Source organism: Lissotriton helveticus, assembly GCF_964261635.1.
Source record: "Lissotriton helveticus chromosome 1_1 unlocalized genomic scaffold, aLisHel1.1 SUPER_1_unloc_51, whole genome shotgun sequence".
Classification (NCBI taxonomy): domain Eukaryota; kingdom Metazoa; phylum Chordata; class Amphibia; order Caudata; family Salamandridae; genus Lissotriton; species Lissotriton helveticus.
This window is the reverse complement of record NW_027611694.1, coordinates 305,900-327,259: the sequence shown is the minus strand read 5'-3', so window position 1 is coordinate 327,259 and position 21,360 is coordinate 305,900. Positions and strand designations below refer to the sequence as shown.

General features: G+C 48.4%; 1 long non-coding RNA gene across 1 annotated transcript in view; it reads left to right on the top strand.

Moving 5' to 3' along the window:
* Positions 1–21,360, top strand: part of LOC144806183 (uncharacterized) — a 43,619-nt gene that overhangs the window by 7,681 nt on the left and 14,578 nt on the right. Inside the window, exons 2-3 of the long non-coding RNA XR_013605714.1 lie at positions 10,089–10,138; positions 13,221–13,339. This is a non-coding gene — a long non-coding RNA (uncharacterized LOC144806183). The remainder of the gene's footprint in view (positions 1–10,088; positions 10,139–13,220; positions 13,340–21,360) is intronic.

Genomic DNA, 21,360 nt, shown 5'->3' with positions numbered 1-21,360 from the left:
GACATGGTAGTGGTGGATGTGGTGGTTGAGGACATGGATGTAGTGGTGGTGGCCGTGGTGGTGGTGGTAGATGTGGTGGACATGGTGGTGGTGGACGTAGTGGTGGTGGACGTAGTGGTGCTGGATGTGGTGGTGGTGGTGAACGTGGTGGAGGTGGATGTGGTGGTGGTGGACGTGGTGGTGGTGAACATGGTGGTAGACGTAGTGGTGGTGGATGTGGTGGTGGTGGTGGATGTGGTGGTGGACGTGGTGGTGGTGGGTGTGGTGGTGGACGTGGACATGGTGGTTTTGGACATAGTGGTGATGGACGTGGTGGTTATGGACGTGGTGGTGGACATGGTGGTGGTAGATGTGGTGATGGTGGTGGTGGATGTGAAGGTGGTGGTAGTGGTGGTGGACGTGGTGGTGGTGGGTGTGGTGATGGCGGACGTGGTGCTGGTGGAGGTGGGTGTGGTGGTGGACTTGGTGGTGGTGGACATAGTGGTGGACGTAGTGGTGGTGGACATGATGGTGGTGGACGTAGTGGTGGTGGACGTGGTGGTGGTGACGTGGTGGTTGTGGTGGATGTGGTGGACATGGTGGTGGTGGATGTGGTGGTGGATGTGGTGGTATTGGTGGTGGACATGGTGGACGTGGTGTTGGTGGACATGGTGATGGTGGACATGGTGATGGTGGTGGACGTGTTGGACATGGTGATGGTGGACGTGGTGGTGGTGGTAGTGGTGGTGGGTGTGGTGGTGGTGGACATGGTGGTGGTGGAGGTGGAGGGTGGTGGTGGTGGACGTGGTGGTGGTAGACATGGTGGGGGTGGACGTGGTGATGGATGTGGTGGTGATGGACATGGTGGGGGTTGTGGACGTAGTGATTGTGGTGGAGGTGGTGGATGTGGTGGTGGTGAATGTGGTGGACATGGTGGTGATGGACGCAGTATTGTCCACTTAAGCGCAGTTTGGCGAAAATTACAGAAAATCTGTGAGGGAACAAAGACTGACATTTTACTCTAGGGCAATCCCCACACACGCACGTAAGCACGCACACATGCACCATTCTCTGTTGTTGATCACAGAGCTGTCTTTGGGACTTGTCAAATTAAAGTGGTATTCATCGTGTACGGCCTGCTGTGTTTTTCTGAGTGATTACACCCCTGTGCGTGTGGATTACCCATACCTTAGAATACTCATGAGCGGCAGGAGTAAACAGCTGCGGAATAACTGCCCCCTGCTGACTCATGGCATGCAATCCTACTCGGAGCCTCGTATACCACACATATAATAATACAGAACAGAACACCCTTTCGAGTTGATGACAGTGTAGGCCACATAACTTTCAAGCCAGTAATCCCCCCATACATGCACTCATTCAGCACACACTTTCCTTTAAGCGACTTCCTAGCTGGTGACCCCCATGCATGCCTTCACCCTGCACACACTTTTGTCGCAATAACTTCCTAGCCAGTGACCCCCATGCACGCACTTACCTTGCACACACTTTCCTTGCGGTGACTTCCTAGCTGGTATTCACCATGCACTCACTCACCCTGCACGCACTCTCCCTGCAGTGGCTAGTGGCTACCTAGCTGGTGACCCCCTTTGCACACACTTTTCTTGCAGTGACTTCCTAATCGGCTGTGGTGACTTCCTAGCTGGTGACCCCCATACACGCACTCCCCCTGCACACATTTTGTTGTAGTGACTTTCTGCAAGAAGCCTCTCTATGCACAATTTCACTGACACACTCCCTCTGATATAACGTCTGCCCAATGGTTCCCGGTGCACACATTTCTCTGAAGACACGCGCCCAGCCCATCTGTTACCCCCACCAGGCCCTCTCTCGCTCAAGCAGTGCAGCTTTCATACCACCTGGAGTTCTTTCTCACCTCTAGCAGAGCCCCTCTCACCCTTAGTAGCGCCACTCTCATCCCCAGCAGCACCCCTCACAGCGTCCTCTCACCACCCCACAGCGCCTCTCATATCCTCGCAGCGCCCATCACACCCTTGCAGCGCCCATCACACCCTTGCAGCGCCCATCACACCCTCGCAGCGCCCATCACACCCTCGCAGCACCCATAAGTTCAAGTTTAAAATTTGTATAGCGCACTACTCACCCAGAGGGTCTCAAGGCGCTTGAGGGAGGGGGGGTACTTTACTTATCGAATATCCAAGTTTTTAGTTGTTTTCTGAAGGAGAGGTGGTTCTGTGTAAGGCGGAGGTAGGTGGGGAGAGAATTCCAGGTCTTGGCCGCTAAGTAGGAGAAGGATCTTCCCCCCCCATGGTGGATCTTTGGATGCGTGGAATTGCGGCGAGGGCTTGATTGGTCGAACGCATTTGGCGGGTGGGGGTGTAAAAGGACAGGCGCGTGTTGAGGTATTCGGATCCTAGTTCGTGGAGGGCTTTGTGTGCGTGGGTGAGGAGACAGAACGTTATTCTCTTGTTGACGGGGAGCCAGTGAAGGTCTCTCAGGTGCCCGGAGATGTGAGCTTGGCGGGGGATGTCTAGGATGAGTCTGGCTGAGGCGTTTTGGATGCGTTGGAGTTTTTTCTGTAGTTTAGCTGTGGTTCCGGCGTAAAGGGTGTTTCCGTAGTCCAGTCGGCTTGTGACCAGTGCATGGGTGACCGTCTTTCTTGTTTCGGTGGGGATCCAACGGAAGATTTTTTTGAGCATACGTAGGGTGTTGAAGCATGATGATGAGACGGCGTTGATTTGTCTGGTCATCGAGAGGGAGGAGTCCAGGATGAAGCCCAGGTTGCGTGCGTGGTCCGTTGGTATGGGTGCGTTTCCCAGAGCCGGTGGCCACCATGAGTCATCCCAGGCGGAGGGGGATGATCCTAAGATGAGCAGTTTTAAACGGCTGTTCTTCATCCACTCGGCTACTTCTTTCATCCCTTCGTGTAGGTTGGTTTTGGCGGTGTTTGGGTCTTTGGTGAGGGAAAGGATCAGTTGGGTGTCGTCTGCGTAGGAGATGATGTTGAGGTTGTGTTGGTGCGCGATGGTGGCGAGGGGACTCATGTATACGTTGAAGAGAGTGGGACTGAGTGATGATCCTTGTGGTACGCATCAGATGACTTCGGTGGCCTCTGATCTAAAAGGGTGGAGGCGGACTCTCTGGGTTCTTCCGGCTAGGAACGAGATGATCCAGTCCAATGCTTTTCCTTGTATTCCGACGTTGCTGAGGTGTTGTATAAGGGTGCTATGACAGACTGTGTCGAAGGCTGCGGAGAGGTCAAGTAGGATGAGGGCAGCTATTTCTCCGTTGTCCAGTAGAGTTCGAATGTCGTCTGTTGCTGCGATGAGGGCGGTCTCTGTGCTGTGTTTGGCTCGAAAGGCTGACTGTGAAGGGTCGAGGGATTTGTTGGATTCAAGGAAGGCGGCGAGCTGACTGTTGACGGCTTTCACGATGACTTTGGCAGGGAATGGGAGGAGCGAAATGGGGCGGTAGTTCTTAAGTTCATTGGGTTCTGCTGTGGGTTTCTTCAGGAGGGCGCTGAGTTCGGCATGTTTCCAGATTTCCGGGAAGGTAGCGGAGTTGAGGGAGCAGTTGATGACGTCTCGGAGATGGGGTGCGATAATGGAGTCTGCTTTGTTGAAAATGTGGTGGGGACATGGGTCAGTTGGCGATCCTGAGTGGATGGAGTTCATCAGGCGGATGGTGCCTTCAGTGGTGATTGGTTTCCAGGCGCAAAGGTTGTTGGAGGGGGGTTTTAGTTCGGAGGTGGGTGGGGTGGACTGGTCTCCAAAGCTGTTATGTATGTCAGCGATTTTGTTGTGGAAGAACGAGGCTAGAGAGTCGCAGAGGTCTTGGGAGGGAGTTATGTCGTTGGTGCCGGCGGTGCAGTTGGTTAACTCTTTGACGATGTTGAATAGTTCTTTGCTGTTGCGGGCGTTGTTGTCGAGTCGATCCTTGAATGCTGATTTCTTGGTGGATCGGATCAGTTGGTGGTGTTTGCGGGTGGCGTTCTTGAAGGTGGCCAGGTTGTCAGTGGTTGGGTATTTTCGCCAGGCTTTCTCGAGGGTGCGACATATCTTCTTGGATTTCTTAAGGTCATCATTGAACCAGGGGGCTTTTTTGCTGCCTTGCTTGATTTGATGGTTTTTCAAGGGTGCTAATTCGTCAGCGCTGTGGGTGATCCATTGTGTGAGGTTGGTGGCTGCTTGGTTTGGGTCCGATGATTTGGCAGGAGGGTTTTGGTGAAGCGATGTGATGAGCTGGTCGGTGGTAATTTTGTTCCAGTTTCTGCGGGGAATTGGTTGTGGGTGGTTGTGGGTCGTAGTCTTTTTGTAGTTGAAGTGAACGCAGCTGTGGTCAGTCCAATGGAGAGTTGTGGTGTGATTGAAGGAGATGTGCTTGCTGGAGGTGAAGATTGGGTCGAGCGTGTGCCCGGCATAGTGGGTGGGGGTGTCAACAAGTTGTTTGAGTCCGAGATTGGCGAGGTTGTCCAGAAGGGTGGTGGTGTTGCTGTTGTTGTTCTTTTCCAGGTGGAAGTTGAGGTCTCCCAGTAGAATGTAGTTCTCGGAGGGGAGGGCGTGTGGGCTGATGAAGTCAGTGATGTCTTTGCTGAATTGTTTGCGGGGTCCTGGTGGTCTGTAGATGAGGGTGCCTCTGAGTGTGGTCTTGGGGTCGGTGTGGATCTGGAAGTGAAGGTGTTCGGCGGCTGCGAGGGTATCGTCGGAGCTGGTCGTGATGCGGATGGTGTTCTTATGGAAGATGGCGATGCCTCCTCCTGTTTGATTGATGCGGTCCTTTCGGATGATCTTGTAGCCGTCCGGGATGGCTATGGCGATGTCGGCGTTGATGAGGCGTTCATCCAGGTTTCTGTAAGAAAGGCGACGTCTGGCGATGTGGTGTCTAGTAGGTTCCAAAGTTCAATGGCGTGTCTGTGGACCGAGCGGGTGTTGAGCAGGATGCACTTCAGGTGGTTAGTGTCGGAGCTCTGTTTGGAGTTTGTGGATTTGGTGTGGGTTCTGGTGTTGTCGAACTTGTAGGAGTGGCAGGTGAAGGGTCCATGGGTGTGTCCTGGGGCGGCTTGGTAGCAGTTTGGGAGTCGGCCAGGGTTAAGTGCTGAGAGGGTAGCGGTGTCGTACGTAATGCGGGTGGAGTGTATTTTGCGAGGGCCAGGGGGTTTGGCGCTGGGCGTGGTCCAGGCGCGGACGGGCTTAGACGGGCTTACCTTTGGCGCACCTTCAGCGCGCATAGGGCGTGTCCGCTGCGCGAAAGTGCATCTGTCATAAGTGGATAGTGAAGGGGGGCGGAGCGAGGGAGGAGCCGCTGGGAGGCGGGAGCGGGGTGGAGAGACTGGCTAGGAGGCACAACAACAACAAAATGGCAGCAGAAAACAAAAGCGAAACAGGACGAGATTGGGGCACAATGAGGAGTATAGCTATGGGCAGTGGCACTGGCACAATCAGTCACTAATTAATTTACCAATTAATGCGAGCAATGTAATGGTAGTAATGGGCAATAGAGCGCTACGATGATAGTCAGGCACAACAATTTATAAAGGCAGTGCGAGCACAGCGCTATGATATTAGTCAAGCACAACAACTTTTAAGGCAATGCGAGCATCGCGCTATGATAATAGTCAGGCACAACAGTTTTAAAAGGTAATGCGAGCACAGCGTTACGATGATAATCAGGCAAAAAGTCAAGCACAACAGCTTTTAAGGCAATGCGAGTACAGCGCTAATATGATAATCAGGCACAAAAGCTATGAAAAGCAATGCAGCAGTGAGCAATATATCGCTAAGATACTCAAGTGGCCAGGGAGCGTGTGGGAGCGACCGCTTCTGAACGAGTCAGGACGGTCACAGCGCTTCAGCAGACGGGACGATCCTGAACTACCAGAGGGAGGGAGGAGCAGCTGGGAGGCGGGAGCGGGGGGGGGGAGAGACGGGCTAGGAGGCACAACAACAACAAAATGGCAGCAGAAAACAAAAGCGAAACAGGACGAGATTGGGGCACAATGAGGAGTATAGCTATGGGCAGTGGCACTGGCACAATCAGTCGCTAATTAATTTACCAATTAATGCGAGCAATGTAATGGTAGTAATGGGCAATAGAGCGCTACGATGATAGTCAGGCACAACAATTTATAAAGGCAGTGCGAGCACAGCGCTATGATATTAGTCAAGCACAACAACTTTTAAGGCAATGCGAGCACCGCGCTATGATAATAGTCAGGCACAACAGTTTTTAAAGGTAATGCGAGCACAGCGTTACGATGATAATCAAGCAAAAAGTGAAGCACAACAGCTTTTAAGGCAATGCGAGTACAGCGCTAATATGATAATCGGGCACAAAAGCTATGAAAAGCAATGCAGCAGTGAGCAATATATCGCTAAGATACTCAAGTGGCCAGGGAGCGTGTGGGAGCGACCGCTTCTGAACGAGTCAGGACGGTCACAGCGCTTCAGCAGACGGGACGATCCTGAACTACCAGAGGGAGGGAGGAGCAGCTGGGAGGCGGGAGCGGGGGGGGAGAGACGGGCTAGGAGGCACAACAACAACAAAATGGCAGCAGAAAACAAAAGCAAAAGAGGACGAGATTGGGGCACAATGAGGAGTATAGCTATGGGCAGTGGCACTGGCACAATCAGTAACTAATTAATTTACCAATTAATGCGAGCAATGCAATGGTTGTAATGGGCAACAGAGCGCTACGATGATAGTCAGGCACAACAATTTATAAAGGCAGTGCGAGCACAGCGCTATGGTATTAGTCAAGCACAACAACTTTTAAGGCAATGCGAGCACCGCGCTATGATAATAGTCAGGCACAACAGTTTTTAAAGGTAATGCGAGCACAGCGTTACGATGATAATCAGGCACAAAGTCAAGCACAACAGCTTTTTTTTTTAAATATATTTTTATTAATTATAACACAAGAGTAGAAATGTACATTTCGGGTATCGTTGGTATAACATATTACAGTGGCGAACGGGCAGATGAAATGAAGAAATACAATACAATTGTAGGCATCTGGAAAGTATCAATACCAGCCGGAGCTGGGTCAAAACAATACAAGACAAATAATCATAAGCAAACATTATCAGAACCTGCCCACCAAGGATACAGGATATAAAAATAGACACTCGACACCCGAATATGCATAACAACAGGCTCAGGAGAATATGCCACATCTCTTGTGGAGAAGGGAAAAGAGAAAAAGATAGGTCATAGAACAAAAGAAAGGAAAAATAAACCCCCCACCCTGCACCCCTGCAGATGGCTACGACCTAACCCCACTAGCAGTGTGCCTGTCGCCCCCTAAACTACACCCCAAGGAAGGGAAAAGACGGAGGAGGAATATATTACGACATAATGCGGGCTCCCGGACTCCCCTCCCCCCCACCGCGAGCAGATGTTCCCCACCATGGTACTAAGAGAGGTAAAGCAGGCTTATAAGCAAACTGATAGGGAAATCACCAAGAGAGAAAAGACCATCCCGCCCAGCCCCAGATATCACAGAGGCAGCAAATCCCATTGTCGAACACAGTCAGTACACCAAAGCCAGAAAAGCAGAATCCCATATGGCCCTCACTCCCACCGATACCACCCAGCAGTGTCAAAGGAAGTCTCTGTACAGAATTAAAGCAGTCAAGTTCAACCCTGGCCTCTACGATCCATCACACAAACCCTCTCCGATAGGACCAACACAATAGCAAAAGAGTCAAAACGTTGTAGAAAGGGGAGAAGATCAATATAGCATGAAAGTGTCAGAAGAGTCAAGTCTCGAAGTCTATCAGGAATACGAAAGTCAATCCAAAGAATATCGATGGAGGTCTCCAGAAACGAAGAAAGAAATAAGTCCTGTGAGGGCGATGACTTTGTCGAGCTCGCTGGCTGGTCAGGGGCTCCAGTCGCGGGTCGCTGTAGTTGCGTAGATACAATAGGCGTCAGATTAGAACGATGCTCGGGGTTCTCCTCCCGGATAAAATCAAACTTCGCGGGGGTCACCATATGTTGCGGGTCTGACTCTGGGCTAGGGTCCGGTCTCGAACAAATAGTCTCGATGCGTACGGTTAGGTTGTGGAGAGCAGCCTCCATTTGCCAGTGAAGAGCCCCGATGGCGGCCATTACGGTCCCCAGTGTTGGTCCACACGTCGTCCGATCCATCTCCGCTTAATCGATGACAAAGCAGGTCATCAACCCCGGAGGCCGGCTACTCCGGGGAAACCAACTGGAGTGAGGTGGGCGAAGGCGACTGGCGACTTTCAGACTGTGCGCTCTTTACCCCGCTGCCGAGAGCGGGGGCCCCCCCGCGGACCCCGAGGGCTGCAGCAGGGTCCCAGGAACCGGACCCCCACTCACTGCGGCATCCACGTCTCGTCGCCGTCTGGCCAGTATACGCAGGGACTCGAGACCACCACCAGGATCGAGAATTCGTGTCACTCCAATGAGACCGGACCCTGCCAGGTATCCGCGGCTGATGTTGTTCAACTGAAACCCGGCTGGGTCAGTACTCGAGGCCCCGGCTCACAGACTGGAGGAGGCCCGAAAATGGCAGATGGTGTAACTTCGTCAAAAAAGGTGATAAAGACTCCGGGATTGCGCTCCTGGACTCAGAGACGATTCAGACACACGGGAGTCTGGCGGGAGGTCAGGATTAAGTTCAGGATATGTCCGCCAGCGACGGAGGTCGACGGAGCCGGGAGCTTATGCGGCCATCTTGGTTGCTAGCGTAGCTCCTCCAAGCACAACAGCTTTTAAGGCAATGCGAGTACAGCGCTGCTATGATAATCAGGCACAAAAGCTATGAAAAGCAATGCAGCAGTGAGCAATATATCGCTAAGATACTCAAGTGGCCAGGGAGTGTGTGGGAGCGACCGCTTCTGAACGAGTCAGGACGGTCACCCATTACACCCTTGCAGCGCTGCTCTCACACCAGCTACAGTTCTCTCACCTCTCGCAGCCCACTCTCACCCTTAGCAGCCCCCCTCAAGCTTTGAAGCCATCGCTATTGCGTATTTATCTTACGCAACTAATAACCATTGACAAAGCCAATAGTCCTGGCTTGTAGTAGATGTAATGTTACTTGTTGTATATGGATGGAATGGCGAAGCAGCAAAATACCAGTGGGGTGACACACTATGCAGAGCATGGATTTTCAGTTTGGGTTTTTAAGCCACGCCCTTCATTACGTCGACCACGTCCCTCTGGGAGCCATCACAAGGTTTTTCATTCCACTTAAAGCCCTTCCTCCGGTATAGTGACTTCCTGCTGAACAGGGAGAACAAGTTCACTCAGACTTTGCAGTCAGCTCCAGAGAGACTAATCCATGCCCGGGCCCCTCATCCATTGGCACCTTGTGATTCTTACAGCGTTACAGTTCATATCTCATTCCCCTTATTGGATTTTGTCATTTTAGTGTCATTTAGTTCAATACATTTTACTTTTTTTTCTATTTTGGTTTGGGTTTTTTATTGTTTTGCATTTTGATTTTTACTTTTTTGGTTTCTGCATAAATATTTGACATATTACCTTAAGTTAAGCCTGCCTGTTCCGTGCTTAGGTATCAGGGGTTGATCCTAGGTTAATTGAATGGCTTTCATTCTGACAACGGTTGTGATTGTTCCTCATCTACCGTAAATATTAATTCAGTTTCTTACAGAAACTATCTGAAATTATCTGCAAAACAGACAGGTGATAACCTACCAGGCTTGAACCACCCTGTGGACAAACTGGAATATGGGAATAGTATTGTGTGGCAATAGAACCTCTAAAAAATTCAGCTTGGAGATGAACCAAGAATCACGCTTGAATGTCACAACTTTTTAAAACAAGGTAGTCAGGAAAGTTTGGCGAATATATTGCAGCTCTTTGCATTTTGGCAGCCCCAAGCAAATTTGAGAACAGAGTGGATGTATGTAGCAGAGATGAGTCTGTTCACCCAATGTGAGTGGTGAGATCCGCTTTGCTGGTCTGCCTGAAGTTATGATGCTGCTGACAGTGGCCTGTCTGCTAATAGCGATGGCATGACTGGTGGATCTATGAAGCCAAATAAGAGAAAGTTATCTTCCGACACCACAGTCTTCGTGACTGAGACCAGTAATACTGAAGACTCTGAGACTCACAGCAGTAATTTCTCCTTTCAGAGCGTTATTGCTGCAGATGGAGTGAAGCCAGAAGCAAGCACATTACTAAGGTACCAACAACGTTTAATATTGTTCATTTATATTAACAGCTTCTCTTTTGCAGCTTTTGGAAATGCATTTTCTAGTTTTGTTGCTTTTTGGTTAGTTTTTTATTGTAGGCTGTTATCTTCGGTTTAAAGGGAAAGATGTTGTAGTGTGTGACTGTGGCGTGGGATCAAGAAGAGACCTAACACCAGTTCGGGGTAGGTAAGGTTTTATTTTGGAAAATGTTTTTTTATGGCGGGTTGTCAGGGTGTCTCTCTGAAAAGCTCTGGGGTCCGTGATGGTGTATGGTTATGGTCTTGTTTCCAGATGGTTAAGAAGCAGACTTCAGGGGATGTTCCGTTCTTCCTAACTCCTCGTTGGACTCCGCCAGGGAAAAGAAACAGGTACAGATCGTCAGGATATGTACTCTATCTGGACTCTCCCACAGGGAACCGGGCAAGTGCAGGAGACACCCGTGCTAAGGTGCTAAACACTTTATTAAACGTGTGAGGGTGCAGAGGCTTGATTACTGGTGAGGAGGGGTATATTTACACGGTGAGGACAAAGAAAGGTTGGGCAGATATTCTGGCACACACGCGGCTACCGTTTAGAAGAACCCCGTCTTCCTACCCAGCCTGCAAAACGCTGCCGTACCTGTTGTAGCCACACTCCTCCCTCGGGAGTGTGGCACGGCGATTCACGGATCCAGTGGCCTCCTGGCTTACTCCTGTCGTCCTCGGGTTCGCCTTCAAAAGCACCGTTCTCTGCTCCTCCGGGCCGCTCTCCCACTCTCGATCCTCGGTCGGTGACGTCACATGCCACGACAACTTCTTCTGTGTTTTTACCCACTAGGAATCCCGCGTCGTCATCAGGGGAAGGAGCTGCGTACTTGTGTGTCTTCCAGTTAAAGGGGGCGTCATCCAATTCGTCGGCTAGTTCCCAGGAACAGGCTTCTCCCCTGTTCGAGTCATGCTGATAATGAGGCAGAGAGGGTGAGGACGTTAGTTCACTACGCCACCACTCAACATTATCCGGTTCTTTTCCTCCCGTCCCCTGCCCAGTGTTACAGTGACCTTAATGCTGCAGTTTGCATTTCATTACTATCATTTGCTTACTCTGGAGAATCTCCAGGGTGTAGGAGGTTTGCTGTTTCAGTTATTTCTTCAGCTTCTGGGCAGTTATCACTCTGTGGCGATCTGTGGTCCTGTTTCTCTGCTCTTCTTGTAGTAGCTCTTATCAGAGCTTCATCCATCCGCCAACGAATAATAAGTGGAGAAGCGTGGCTCAGTGGTTAGAGGCGGCAGACCTGGAAGCTGAGATCAGCCGTGGACCAGGGTTCGATTCCCCGCCTCGGCGGGTCTTGGGCTCATAAATTCCACGGACTCGATAATTCTCGTTCCGGTGCCTACTCAACTCACGGGGTCACACTCTGCGACTCTGGGCAATAGCTTGCTTAATCTCCACTACGGCCCCTCGCGGCGGGATGCCTGGCTTTCACCTTGTGGACACCCTGCTGGGGTATCTCACAGGGGAATACCAGGACGGGTTCCCTAAGCAAGCGCCGAGATGCCTACGGGTAGTCGTGCGCTATACAAGAGCGTAATCATTTCATTTCATCATTTCATTTCATAAGATGCCAGGCATCACCCAGCACACAACACAGACTATGTTGGGCTACGTCTATCTTCTCGGTGCAGTTAGAGCGAGGATAACGTTCTCCGGACCCATCAGGCTGTGCATGTAACATAAGGGCTTAAGATGAAATGAAGAGCTTATATCCTTCCTGAGTGGCTCCAGACTGCTGTGTGCAGACCCGATAGCTGGCAGCACCCTGGAGTATGTATGTATAAATCAGATTATGTTTGAAGTAACCTGCAATATAGTGGCAGGCAGCACCCTGCCATAGAGTAGGATTTCTCATAGTATTTTATATCCTAACACATTAATGGAGATTGTCTTTTAACAGACAGAAGAACAACACTGACCACACATTTTTCTGGGTTTGTCTTTAAAATGACGTACACATTAGGAATGGCATTTCGTTCTGCTGGAATAATAACACAAGTTATCTTGCACTCTATGTTGTTGCATGAATTGTAGGCTGCAATAAATTCCATGTTTCATTCCAACAAGCTTTCTACAGGGCACATACATGATTTGCTGCTGTAGAGAAATAATGCTCCTGTGTACTGTGGCAGACTCAGAAATATTGAAAAACTTCATGATTTATCTTTCAGTACTTCCTACTAAAATCTTTCACTTTTTGACTCCTACATTTAGCAGAATTATAACTTAGTACCATTAAAATAGTTGTGAAGGGGAACATTCATGTGGGGTTAGGACTGGCTCGACCAAAGTGCTTGCTGACTTGGAGGAGTATTGCCTGGTCCGGTGTGGAACCAAGCCAGCGAGGCTTTGCTGCAGGCTCATTTGCCCTGATAGCTGGTCAACCGTTTGAGGAGGAGGAGGTGAAGAGCTGGCTAAGTGTGCCATGAGGCTGGCATTTCAGTACATCCCTGAGAAGTGAGCTTTGAGTCGATGTAGTGTTCCTCTTATACCCCGTGCAATTCATTCTCTCCAAAGCCTCAAGAATTCCCGGGTGTGAAGGGCGGCTGATTCTGATTGGGTGCTTGATAGTTTTCCATAAACTCATGTTCTTGATTGTTCATGTTTGTCAGTAGTTAATGAAACACACCCAAGCGTTTTATCTCTTCAGTTGACACAAGCTGCAAAACAGGTTTCTTTCTCGTTGCAAGAAAATACGAACGGCCAACGAGCCTCTGTCTGTCAAAAAATGGAATGGCTGAGGAATTGTCATTCATCTCACTACTAAGCAGAGCAGTGTCCTGCTTCACCCTCACTCAGACCTCTGATTTTAACTAACATCGCTTAGAACACTGGGACTTTAGAACCCATCCTTTTAATGAGAAAAACAAAACTACAAGTCCCATAAGCAATAGTGGTGTAAGGTGTCACGCATGACCTGGGGCAACATCGATTCAGCACATCCAGTTCCATTTTTTAAGTATTTGACATAATATTGAATTTATAACCTTTGTTTTTATGGTCATGAGTCACCAGAATACTAAAAACTTCTTTTATTTTCAGGGTCAATTAAGTAATGGTCACCAGCTTGGAAGCTCTGTTAATTCTTCAGTATTTGTCATTGATCTCCACGTGTGGCTGGTTTGGGTCTGCCCCTGCATCGTTCCCGATAACTCGCACAGGTAAGGAGCTTGTAGCAGCAACATGATAACCTCATACTCGTCTGTAAGAAGTGCACTCTGAGGCAGGTATCCAATAATTTTTGTGAAACAAGCAAGCGCCAATATCTGCTATGTACATTTGTTCAAATAAAACACAAACAAATCACAGAATACTGTTCCGGAGGTTCAGTCCCAGAGTCATTATCTGTAACTGAATGCAGACACCCTAGGAAGCAGGTGCTTTTAAGACAAGTTGCGTTCACTCACCTGATGGTGACATGCGGCGCTACAATGCCTGGTGGGCACCACCAGAGGGCACTTTGTCGGAGATCTTTTATTAAGTATGCCGGATGAGCATAGTAGGACAGAGGATGTTGTGTCATAAGATGTGAGATTGGTGAAAGCCTGAATATAAGATCAACTATCGACCAGTTGCCACAATATAGTTAATGTGATCTTCCTCGTCCATGTTGAGATTAAAAGCAGTGGCAGAGAAATTGAGGAACTAATGGCCCCTATCACTGTGTGAAAGTTTAGAATACCTATGGACCTGCTGGTAAGCTGGGGTCTATACTTCAGGTCAACGTTTTTCATGCCTTGTGTAGTCATGGAGCAATCTGTTGGCATTTCATCAGGACCAAATATGGGAAAATGGGTAAATGTGACCTAATCTTCTCCACAGGGTGAGGAGCTCTGTAACTCAAAGCCCTGCACCGTGCATAGGTGATTAGGTGCCTATTAACATCTTACTGCCACAGGTGAGCGCTGTCTAACAGGGTGCACTAGATACGGTAACCCTCCTAAAATTCAGGACATACTGACTTATCCAATAACGAGGACGCCGCATCAGAGGGCAACTGGTTTGAAAAGCACATGCTTCCTAGGGTTCCTGCGTTCAGTTAGAGATAATGTCTGTGGGACTGAACCTCCAGAACAGTATACTGAGAGTTGATTTATATGAAGAATGTGTATACTGGACTGTCATTTTCCTCAGCATCTCTTGTGCTATGTAAAATAAAACACAACACTCCGGGAGGCCAACAAATCTATCATACACTTAATGCAAAAATAGCAAAAGGCCAAGCAAACTAACAAGTGACAATTGTCTTTGCAATGGACGAGAGCATCCACCCTAAAGCAAGTTGGAGTATATAATGCTAATGCTCCCCATGTATTTTTATACACTTTTCTCCTAATACAAGTCAATGAAACATGAACACGTGATAGAAGCAGCTACTGAAAAAAACACTAATGAGTAGGAGGTAGGATCTTCTCTCGAGAGGAATGTGAGGAGTCCATGAGGTGCAGATCAAAGATACACAGACAAGCTGCAGAAGTCACTGTTTCTGGAAATAACACTTCTGTTTGTCCATATTCAATTTACTAAATTGAACAGGAGCTCGCACAGCTGAGGGTGATCAGGGTAGTGTCTTTTAGACAATGAGTGTGCAGCAGAGGAAACACTGTCTGCGCCGGCAGTGTGAAAACCAAGGTACTCATACAAAGCTCACTCAGTTGAGAGAGCACCTCTGCGCACAACGGTAGAGACCAAAAAGGTCTAGTTCTTTTTAAACAAAAATTTAAGAGCGTTGATTCAATGTGAGGTATTCATCAGCTTTCACATTTTATTCATGATTTTGAAAGTGAGAATCAAGGTAGTAATCCAAACGAATATCATTCCAACAGTAAGTATGTTCCAAACACATAATCACGTATCCCGATGCATTTCGGGCCAAGCCCTTCTTCAGGGGAATACTCTATGAAAACAATCCAAATAAAAACGATTCAGTTTGGTGTAAAAATGAGTTATACTCAATTACATGCGTCGTGCACACTGTGAAAAAACGTGAAATATCATGCAACACGAACTTATACATCAAAAAGGTAGTGTGTCCAAGTGAATAAAGATAATAAGAATAATGCTTAGTAACGGTGCAAGCAGTCATGGCTTCAGACTATCGACACTGTTATATCACCCGGTGAGTAGAAACGGTTGTAACAAAACCTCGTGTAACCCGCTGCGGTAAAAAGTCGGAGAAGAACCAAAGTGCGTGATGGAAACTCAGGGTCAGTGAATGTTAAAAACACCGTGCTCTGAAATCGAAATAAACCAAAATAACATGCCGCCTAATATGTCCCAACTCAGGTACTTACTTCATGCAAACGTTGAACAAGCTCCGCCAAGAGCCGTCAAGTCGGTGAACTGTCAGGAAAGCCGATGTGAGCGCAAACAAAACCCAGAGGTGACCCGCGATTAAACCGGAAATGAACGAGGGACTACAACTCACCAGGAAGGGTGATAGCCAAGGTGGGGGCCATATTGGAACGGTGAATAAAGCCAAAGAAAGTCAAAATAACATGCAATATGAGAAACGTTGTGACATTAAGGTAACAAAACCTACATGTGCTGAAACACAAGTTCATGAACCAAATTAGAGTACATAAGTAAGTTACAGATAGCACAAAAATTCCATCCGGTCATTAAGACCATGCGGTGCCATGGTGGACATCAAGCGGATCCAAAAGTTTTCTCTTTTTAACAACGTGTTCTTGTTGTTCATGGTTATCTTGACTTGTTCGAGTACTTGAAATTTCAATTGGGCAACACTGTGTCTCTGTTCCATAAAGTGAGTAGCCACACTGGATTTCGAGTTGAATGTCCGTATATTGCTTTTATGTTCCAAAATGCGTGCACGGATTTTTCTCTCCGTGTGCCCAATATAACACTTGCCACAAGGGCACTTCAACATATAGATGACATTGCTGGTGTTGCATGTAGCGTTCACTTTCAGTTTTATGACATGTCCTTTCATGGGGTGAGTAGTTCTGTTGCCAGGGATGCAGTTCCCACAATTACTGCAATTATAACAAGGTTTGAAGCCATTATAAACCAAAGGGGTGGTGATAGACATGGGTTTATTCAATAGTTCTTTGACATTACGGCCTCTGGTGAATGCAAACATTGGAGATTGGTTAAATATACCGTTGAAATCAGGTTCCATTGTAAGTATGGGCCAGTGTTTCCGAATGATGTGTTGAAACTGATTCGACAACTTTGAGTGTTTTGAAACTACAACCATGCGATCAGTGGTTTTTTTGGGTTTGGGTTTTAGTAGTTGAGATCTCACACATTTATCAGTTCTCTCCATGGCTAGATCCAAGATGGGTGTGGGGTACCCACGTGCTTTAAGTCTCTCCAGGGTGTTTTTAAGGGCCTGTTTACATTCGTGATCTTTGGAAACTATACGTTTTACTCTTAAAAGCTGAGCAAAGGGTAGGTTGTTCCTGAGGCTAAGTCGATGAAAACTACTGTAATGTAGTATGGAGTTCCTGTCCGTGGGTTTTCGATATATGGTTGTTGACCAGTCATTAGGGTCTCGATGTATTTCCACATCCAAGTAGTGGACACATTTATCACTGTACTCCCAGGTAAACTGAATACGTTCATTGACATTGTTCCATGATTCCAGAAAGTTGACCAGAGTTTCAGTGGAACCTTCCCATAATAAAAAGACGTCATCAATGTACCGTAGGTACAGTTTGCCATGTTGTATCCAGTTGCTTTGGCTCAGTATATGTGACTCTTCAAATACTTTCATGTAGATGTTAGCGTAGCAAGGAGCGGCCGAATTTCCCATAGCCGTACATATTCAATTTACTACAAGATGCAGGAAAGTGTGCAGATGGACATCACTAAATAAAATGGTTCTGAGCCCTAATAGAATCATGTAACTTTGCAGGCATATTAAGGCGAACAGTCACATCAAATTAATACAAGAATATTGTAATTTGATAATGTAATATATCAATGCACGTTGTGGCATTCATGTGTAACCAATTATCGGTATTAAAGAAACCAGTATATCCGGTTATGCTTTCTCAATTCATTCTTCCTAGAGGCCACCACTGCTGCTATCCAGCTGTATTCAGCAGTGCCTCCTGTGACCTGGAATCCTGCATTTAATCAATACCAAAGGTCGTCAATGCTTCTAGCCAACTCCGGTCACTGGTGCCACTCGCACCCCACCACCCTTGGGCCTGTTATTCTTCTAGCCAGCTCCAGTAAGTAGTGGCCCCTTGGACCTGTATGTAAGCCTACTAGCCAGCTCCTGTTAGTACTGGCCCCTGGGACCTGATATCATTCTAGCCAACTTGAGTCATTAGTAGCACCTTGGGACTAGTGATCATACTAACCAACTTCAGTCAGTATTGCCCCCCTGAGAGCTATTATCTAGCTAGGTAACTCCAGTCAGTAGTGACCCCTGTTCCTTAGATCCTGCAAATATTCAAAACCAGAGGTCATCTCCTTTGCCAACCAGGTCCAGTCAATATTGACATGCATTGTTACCCTGCCTGTAATGAATACCAGAGGCTAGTGTTGTTGCTAGCCAGCTCCAGTCACCAGTGCCCGTCACATATTATCCTCAATAGGATCAATGCCCAAGGCCTGTGCAGCTGCTAACCTGCTCTAGTCAGTAGTGACCTCCCAGACCTGTTATTCTGCATATAATCAGCAAGGCTTCGGCCCTAGTAACACTCACCCCACATCCTTATGGTATATAAGCAATGTCATTTATTTATAAAATAAACAAAAGACAAAATCAGGTAGGTTAAAAACGAACGCGCTAGCAGTAGCGCTAACAATAGCAATTGCGCGGTAGAGTAAGCGTCTGTCAAGACCTGTCTTGAGTCTGGGTCCGCCTTAAGTAGGCTCTCCAATCCTGGCGCGAGCGCGAGGACGCTCCAAGATGGCGCCTAAAGCTAAACTTACTGCCCAAACCAAGATGGCGCCCACAGTGACCCACCCCCGGGATCCAGACCCGCCAAACGGCAGTGCGGGAAACAATTATGTGCAGAATGAGGACGAGGGCAAGACCCTGTTAAAACCAGGGGAGAAGTGCTACAAATAAAAATAAACAAAAGACAAAATCAGGTAGGTTAAAAACGAACGCGCTAGCAGTAGCGCTAACAATAGCAATTGCGCGGTAGAGTAAGCGTCTGTCAAGAGTTTTATGGTATATTAGAGCAGAAACCTCTTAGCAATTTCACTAATGTGGAACAAGGCTACCAACAGTTCTGCACTTGGATCACCGATGCCTTGGACTCTCTTATACCTTTACGGTGGGCGAAAGGCCGGACAAAAACATCTAGTCCCTGGTATAATGAGTCTCTTGCAGAACTGAAGAAATCTTGCCGAAAAACAGAGAGGGAATGGAGACGATCATATGACCCTGCTCTGAAAACCCGGTATTTTACTGAGTTAAAAATTTATCACAGAGCTATCTGCAGAGCTAGAGCTGCATTTTATGCTCATGAATTTGCTACCAGCACCAACCGCTCAAAGCTGATTTTCAAGGTACTGAAGGACCTCATGAAAAACAGATCTTCATCAGAGGCGATTTGCACAGATTTACATTGTGACAAATTGGCCTCCTTTTTTGTGGAGAAAGTGGAAAAAATATATCACGGGTTCGATACACTCAACCAGGATCAAGAAGCCACTGTCTCTGATACGTTGGATCATGAGCCCTTGGCTATCCTACCTGAACTGTCGATTGCGGCCTTCGACAGATTCAGCCTCAAGGTCAAGTCAGGCTCCCCTGCGGACCCGTTAAAGCCAGCCTTCATTAATACACTTTCCCTGCTGTGTCGCAACCCTATATTGGATCTCATTAATATGTCTCTGTCTTCTGGTACAGTACCTGCGGCCTGGAAACAGGCAGTGGTTACTCCCATATTAAAAAAAGCTAACTCTGACCCCCGACTGCCAGAAAACTACCGACCTATTTCCCTGTTGCCTTGGATTGCTAAAGTAACAGAAGCCCACGTCAACTCGGTTCTGTCTGAGCATCTGGTTCGTAACCAGATTCTGGACCCCAGTCAGAACGGCTTCCGGTCAGGACACAGTACCGAGACGGCACTACTTTACATCTTGGAACATCTTCGCCAGGTACTTGACTCAGGTCATACTGCAGCGCTTATACTTTTAGATCTAAGCGCTGCCTTCGATACTGTGTCCCACCAAATACTTATCCAACGCTTACAGGAGGCGGGAGTGACGGATGTCGCTCTCCAGTGGTTTCGGTCCTTTCTGGCAGACCGTACTTTTAAAGTGGCCATACCACCTGGCCAATCCGCCACCTATCCCCTGAAGATGGGGGTACCACAGGGATCTTCGTTGAGCCCTACAATGTTCAACCTCTATGTGAAACCGTTGGCTGGTGTCGTCAAACAGTGGGGTCTTACGATGGCCTCATATGCGGACGACACACAGCTAGCGGTGACACTTAGTGGAGACCCCGAGGTGGCGGCTCCGAGATTCCGTGCGGGTCTCTTGGCAGTAGCCAGCTGGCTTCGCACCAACTGCCTCCAGTTGAATGCCACCAAAACGGAGGTGTTGGTTTTAGGGAAGCACGCTGAGCTATGGGGTAACCAGTGGTGGCCGTCAGAGCTTGGTGTCACTCCTATTCCAGTGGCTGGAGTGAGAAATCTGGGAGTCTGGGTGGACTCTGCGCTCACCTTCAGGGACCACACCAAGAGGGTGGCTGCCACATGTTATGGAATATTGCGTGGTATTAGGCCAGTCCTAAAGTACTTTGATCCCCCTACCAGACAGCTTGTAGTTCAGGCCTCAATACTATCGCGGCTGGACTACGGCAGTTCACTGTTGTTAGGGGTGAATCAAGCGGAGGCCTCTAGGCTCCAAAGAGTACAAAATGCCGCGGCACGAGCCATTGTGGGCCTTCCCAGACACTGTTCAGTGTCTGGTACCATCACAGCCTTGCATTGGCTCCCGGTCAGACAGCGAATCAAGTTCAAGGCGCTGTGTCTGGCCTTCAAAATTCTGAAATCTTTTTCGCCACCGGCACTTGCCAATCTACTCTTGCCCTATGTGCCTTCGAGATCCTTAAGATCTGAGGGGCTACATCTGGCTGTCTGTCCGCGATTTAAGCTGAGCAGGATGGGCGGCCGCTCTTTTAGGGTGCTAGCGGCAGGCCTATGGAACTCGCTTCCGGTACACATCCGAGCTCTTGAGGATATGTTCGCCTTCAGGCAGGCGATTAAAACTTTCCTGTTTCCAGTGTCTAGCTAACTTTTTTACTGTGTGTTATGTTACAGCGTCTGTCAGAGCGCCAGGACGCCCCTTTGCTGAGGCAGCTGTGCGCTATAAAATACAAATAACATAACATAACATAACATTTACTTACATCATAAGGTAGGTATCGCACTATGTCACACGATCCCAAAAACAAATAAAATCAAAAATTGCCTAACCATTCAGCACTCCACCGTGTCAAAAATGACCAAATCACACCAAGCACTATAGCCTGTCACATCACATGGCACACTCAGCAACAACATGACCAGATACCAAAACAGAGATTTGGGGCCATTAATCCTCTGTTCGAGGCATGTGTGCTGTAGATGCACATGCTTTGCATACTCCTGCCATCTTCAATCAATCATCAGAACATTTCTAGAGCGCACTACACACCCGCGAGGGTCTCAAGGCGCTGGGGGAGGTTGGCTGCAGCTAGCGGTCGAAGAGCCAGGTCTTGAGTAGACTCCTGAAGGTCTGTGGGTCTTCTGTCTGGTGTAGGGGTAGAGGGAGGGCGTTCCATGTCTTGGTGGCTAGGTGGGAGAAGGATCTTCCCCCAGAGGTGGTTCTGTGGATGCGTGGGACGGTGGCCAGTGAGAGTTCTCTGTTGGGTGTGTAGAATGACAGTCGTCTGTTGAGGTATTCTGGTCCGGTGTTGTGGAGTGCTTTGTGTGCGAGGGTCAGGAGTTTGAAGGTAATTCTTTTGTTGACAGGGAGCCAGTGCAAGTCTCTCAGGTGGGGGGTGATGTGGTCTCGGCGGGGAACGTCGAGGACTAGGCGTGCCGAGGCGTTCTGTATTCTTTGAAGTCTGCTGATGAGCTTGGACGGGGCTCCGGCGTAGAGGTCGTTTCCGTAGTCGAGTCTGCTGCTGATGAGGGCGTGGGTGACGGTTTTCCGTGTGTCTGTAGGGATCCATCTATAGATCATGCGGAGGGTGTAGAAG